The sequence below is a fragment of the Nelumbo nucifera genome, chromosome 4 (assembly GCF_055504915.1).
Source record: "Nelumbo nucifera cultivar China Antique chromosome 4, China Antique-T2T, whole genome shotgun sequence".
NCBI lineage: Eukaryota > Viridiplantae > Streptophyta > Magnoliopsida > Proteales > Nelumbonaceae > Nelumbo > Nelumbo nucifera.
This window is the reverse complement of record NC_142652.1, coordinates 58,913,528-58,919,650: the sequence shown is the minus strand read 5'-3', so window position 1 is coordinate 58,919,650 and position 6,123 is coordinate 58,913,528.

Genomic DNA, 6,123 nt, shown 5'->3' with positions numbered 1-6,123 from the left:
TGGATTTAGTTAGGAAAAGAATTCAAGCTCGGGACTGGTGAATTTAGGCAAATGTTATCTGTGATAGTTACTCTTAATATTGGGGATAGTTTTTTGCTCTCTGTTGTGTATGCAAAATGTGATAGGGTAGAAAGAAGATTTCTCTAGTAGGAATTGACTATGCTTTCCTCAGGGGTTAATGTTTCATGGATGGTAGCTAGAGATTTCAATGTTATTCTTTATGTGGATGAGAAAATTAGGAGTAAGGACCTAGATTTATTATCCATGTTTGAATTCAATGATGTTGTTAATAGTTTAACTCTATTTGATATTGGTTTTACTGGTAGCCATTTTACCTAGAGTAACAATAAGGTATCGATTGTGTTTGGGCTCATTTGGACTGGATTATGGTTGATTCCTTATGGATGTAATTTTCCCAGTTAGAGGTGCTCAACATTTGAATAGGACTTGGTTTGATCATGCTCCTCTCATTCTTTTTATTATTGAAAATAACATTCAAGGAGCTAGGCCGTTCAGATTTTCAGCAGATGTAGACTCGGCATGACAACTTTGTCAATTTTTTGAAAAAATCTTGGGATTATTAGCCCATTGTTGCCTCCCCTCTCTGGTGCTTATTTATAATACAAAGATTTAGATCTGACTTAAAAAATTGGAATTCTAGTGCCTATGGAAATGTCCATCAAAATGTCAAATTGGCCGAAGTTCTTACGCTTCATATTGAAGCTCATCATCTTGAAGAGAATTTTGCAAGTTCCCACCTGTACCTACAGGAATGTAAGATTAATCTCCATGAATTCTTTAAATGAGGGGAAATTTTTTGGAGACAAAAATCCAGAATTAAGTGGCTTATAGATGATGAAAGAAATACCAAATTGTTTTCACCTCTCTGTGAAAGTTAGAAGATCTCAATGTTTGTTGGAGGATCCAGATTAAATCAAAACCGAAGCAATGAGCCACTTCAAAGCAGTCTTGACTTGTCAACCCGTTTCAGTTAATAATGCCATATTGGGCTATATTCCTTGTCTTGTTACCACAGAAATGAATGCCTATCTTCAGTTTGCCCAATGACCAAGAGATACATGATACTGTTTGGGGTATGGACTAAGACAGTGCTCTAGGCCCTGATGGTTTCACGGGTCATTTTTATTACAGTTGCTAGGATGTTATTAAGGGTGATGTTTGTAATTCCATCCATCACTTTTTTCAGGGGGGAAATCTCCCTAGAAGTTTCATGGCCTCTTTTATTACCTTGATTCCGAAATGCAGCTCCCCATGAAGCTTTGTTGATTTTCAACTGATTAATATAGGTATTTTTGTTACAAAATGATTACAAAAATCTTCACTAGACGCATTACTAGTTTTCTCCCCTTGTTGATATCAGAGGAACAAGGTGCCTTTGTTCATGGCAGAAGTATAATGGATAACATTGCTTTGGTTTAGGAACTTCCTCTTGATATTGATAAAAAAGTCACTAGAGGCAATGGCATTCTTAAAAGCTTGACATGGCTAGGGCTTACGATTGGATGAAATGGTGTTTTGTTGAGAAGGTGCTCTCAAAATTCAGCCTTGATCCTAATTGGATTATCTTAATCAGAAAGATACTGACCTGTCCTTGTGAATGGGATTACCTGTGGTTTCTTCCAGTCCACCTACGGTCTCCGACAAGGTGACCCTCTTGCTCCCTATTTGTTTATTCTAAATGAAGAGGCTTTCAGTAGAAACTTAAGGAGATTGGAGTGTGATGTTTATTCAAGCCGAAGGGGGTATCATCCCATTACACATTCCTTGTATGTTGATGATGCAATCATCTTCACTAGGGGTAACTTGTGAAAGCTCACAAGCACTTATGAGGGTGATTCAAGACTATGAAGAGGCTTCTGGGCAGCTTGTGAAAGCTCACAAGAGCTGTTTTCTCACTTCCAATAAGGCTATTACCTCAAGGATTCAAATTATTTCTCATGTAACTGGTTTTTCTCGAAAAGATTTCCCCTTTATTTCTCTTAGAACCCCTATTTGATAAATTAAATTCCCGACTAAATGGTTGGAAAAGCAAAATCCTCTCCAATGGAGGAAAGCTAGTTCTCCTTAGACATGTCCCCATACACATCTTAGCAGCCACAAAGGTTCCAAAAGGGATGATTAATTGGATTAATTTCATTTTAGCTAACTTTGTATGGTGTGGATCCAATCAGGAAGGAAAGTATCATTTGGTGAGCGGGAAGGATATTTATCGCCCTATTTCTGAAGGGGGCCTTGATATTCGGTGCTTGGATGATATATCAAAAGCCTTTAGACTTAAAGGCTTGTGGAGGTATTTTAGAGCAAAATTTCAAGGTCATGGTGTTACCCTTGCTAATGCAGCTTCGACGTGATGCAACATGTTCTAATGTGCCTAGTTTTTGGATGCTTAACACTTCAATGAAATACTCTAAAATGGCGGATTGGTTTAGCTAATGTTCTTTTCTAGTTAGATAATTGGGTGGACGGGGATGGGGATCCTTTGATTAATCGCATTAATGACCCAATGCAGATTAGCCCCACTTCAAAGATAAAGGATATCATTTCGATGGATGGTACTTGGGATTTGTTGGGGGCAGTATCTTTGCTCCCTAGTGAAGTGGTTAATGATATTATTGCCTCTGGTATTTGGCTACCAAACAAAAATGATAAATTGGTTTGGCTTCCAAATAAGATTAGGAATTTGTTAGGCAAAGGGGGAACTCCAACCCTATTTTTAAGGGGTTATGGATGAGCATGGTTCCAATAAAAATAAGTTCCTTTAGCTAGAAGATTTTTAGAAGAAAGGTTGGAGTTGATGTTGAAGTTCAACGGGTTGGAATTCCTTTTTGCTCTAAGTGCAGTTGTTGCAAACATCCCTATATTGAGACCATTGATCATTTGTTTGTACGTGGTGCCCTTACTACAAAGGTATGGAATCAATTTGTTGTTGCTTTCAGTATAGAAAACTTTGATTCAGACAACATCAACTCTAGGTTTCAAAGATGGTTGGGATTGGCCAAGGGTGGTGGAAATCAGTACTGTTTTGTAGAGGTGTAAGTCAGGCCGTGCCGCCCACGGCCCAGCACGGCACGGCACGACGGCATGCGGGCCGTGCCAAACCCAGCACAAAGGTTTATGTCATGCTGGACCTGGGTTTCAGAGTCCACGGGCCGACACGGCATGGCCTGCTGGCCCATAGCAGGCTGCACTTGACCCGCCCGAGAACTAGCCGTTGGGGACCCCCCCCCCCCCAAGAGCTAAAACAACTACGGGGGTATTTAAGCATTTTGGTTATGAGGGGAGAAAAAAATAACACAAATGCCCCCCAACAGCTGTATAACAGCTAGTTTAGGGGGGGCATTTTGGGTAAAGTGATCAATAACTTTATATTGACCAAAATACCCCTCCCAACAACTAAAAAATGACTAGTTGCTAGGGTATTTTAGGTAATTGAATTATTTTTAATTCCTATAAATAGCCCTATCCTCCACCATTCTCATCACACCAATTCAATAATTCTCTTAATCTCTTCTCTCAAACATTCTCTGAAGTCTGAAGTGATCTGAACTTTGATTGACCGATTCTCCAATTCTCAACTTTATTGAAGTTTCAACAAGAAGAATGCTTGCTCAACCAGCTCAAGTATCTCAAGTTAGCAATTTGGGAGGTTTGGACTCTTGGAGTTGAAAAGCTTCAACCATTGAAATCAAGTTGGGATTCTGAACTGGCAATCTGGGTAAGTCCAATTAAATTAATTTTTATTTTTTTAGAATTTAAAAAAATGGTTGGCTCCTCCCGAAATTAATTCCCCAACATGTTCAATGTCGACGATATTCAATCACATCATGATAGTGTTAGCACCGATATAGATGCTATTGATATTGATGGAACTTCTACCCTTAATACTGATACTAGGGGAAAGAAAAAGAGGACCTCTAAGTTGATTAGCCGATTTGGAAAATATTTAAAGTAGGGGATGTTGAGGGGGAGGGAAAATGAGTTATTTTCCAAAAATGTAGGAAAGACTTTAGCTATTGCAATAAGGGTGGTAATGGCCATTTGAGCAAACATTTGCTCACCCATGAAGAAGAAGAAGAAGAAGAGAAAAACACCACAAACACAAATTGGGTGGGAGGTTTTGGTACATTTAAATATTCTCAAGAAAAAATGAGGCAAGAATTAGAGAAATACATTGTACATACTAAAAAACCATTTTTGTTAGCTGAAGATACTAAAATTGAAAAATGTTACGTAATTCTATAAAGCCACAATATGAAAAAGTTTCTAATAATACTATTGGATCTTATGCTTTAAAATTTTTTTATTCATATAAGAAAATTTTAATTTATATGTTATCAAATCTTAATTCTAAAGTTGCAATTATTTTTTATGTTTGAACTTATAAATTTAACATAATTTATATTTGTGTAACTGGTCATTTTATTGATGAAAATTTGTCTTTTAAATAAAAGAATTTTAAGCTTTACTAGGCTTGAATGGCTACATACTAGCCCAGCTATTGCTGAAGCATTTTAAATACTTTACATGGTTATGGAATTGAGAATAAATTATTTTCTATTAGTTTTGATAATGCTAGTAATAATGATCTAGCAATAAATATTTTAAAATCTTAATTAAAACTATGTTTAAATGGTAAATTATTTCATATCAAATGTGCATGTCACATCTTAAATGTATGTATTCAGGATGCTTTAAATATTATTTCTACTCATATTTCTAAAATTAGAAATTGTATTATATGTATTAAAAGTTCTAGAGCAAGAAAACAAGAATTTAAATATTTATGTCAAAATTATGGTTTAAAATATAAACATTTTATATTAGATGTTAAACATAAACGGAATTCTACCTATGCTATGTTAGAAGTTGTATTTCTCATAAACAAATTCTTACTGATTTTTATAATGCAAAAAAGCCTAATGATTTTGTATTGGAGGAAGACGGGAAAATGGCAATTTGTATAAGAGATTTTTTAAAACATTTTTATGATGCAACTAATGAATTATCAGGTATTTAGTATTCAATTAGTTGTAATTTACCTTATCAATAATTAATGGTGATTAGTGATTGTTTTGCAAAAAATAGAAATAATGCACAATTTAAAAGTATTGTTGAAATAATGGAAAATAATTTTAAAAAATATTGGGAGAACATTTCTCCTCTTTATTGCTTAGCTACAATATTAGATCCTAAGATTAGGAAAGATGGTTTAGATATTTTACTTGAAACATATTGTGAAAATATGAATATTGAAATTGATAATAAAAAACAATAAATTAATAGCTTATTATTTGAAATGTACAATTTATATGAAACTGAAGTAATATGAAATAATTCTACAAGTTGTACAGTTGCATCTTCTACTTATGAACTTGAGCCCGGTAGTATAAGAGAAAAAAAAATTATTTAATAAGTAGAAGGCAGAAATCTACTACTTCAACAACAAGTATATTTACTGAACTTAATTTTTATTTACAAGCAAATTCGTCTACTTTAAGTGAGACTACAAATAATTTTGATATTTTAGCCTAGTGGAGTGAACATTCAAAATATTATCCAATTCTCGCCGCCATGTTACATGATCTACTAACCCCTCTAGTGTCTATAGTTCCATCAGAGTCTTGTTTTAGTATAGGTACTAGGGTGTTGGATGACAAGAGAAGCTATATGAATGATGAAAGTATAGAGATGTGCATCTGCTATAAAGATTGGTTGGATACTGAAGACAAATAACAAGACAAAGGAGGGCATGACACTACACCTGATATTTCACCTGAAGTAGATGATGAAAGTCATGAACAATAGTTGTATAACATTTTTTCAAATTATTGCAAATTTTGTTTTAATTTTATTAATTTATTCCATTTTCTTATTTTTTCAAATAGTTGCCAAAGCCCAAAGGAAAGTCAAACATTTTAGTTTTACACTTTTACTTAGCAAAGAAGTAATAAAATAAAATCAAAAGAAAACCAAAAAAGCAAAAAAAAAGGTAAAAAACCCAGTCTGGCCTGGTTCAGCCCAGCCCAAGGCCCAGCCCGGTACAGCCCAGGCCCACGACATGACCTGCAGCCTGGCCCGACCTGACCTAGGCTCATGACACGG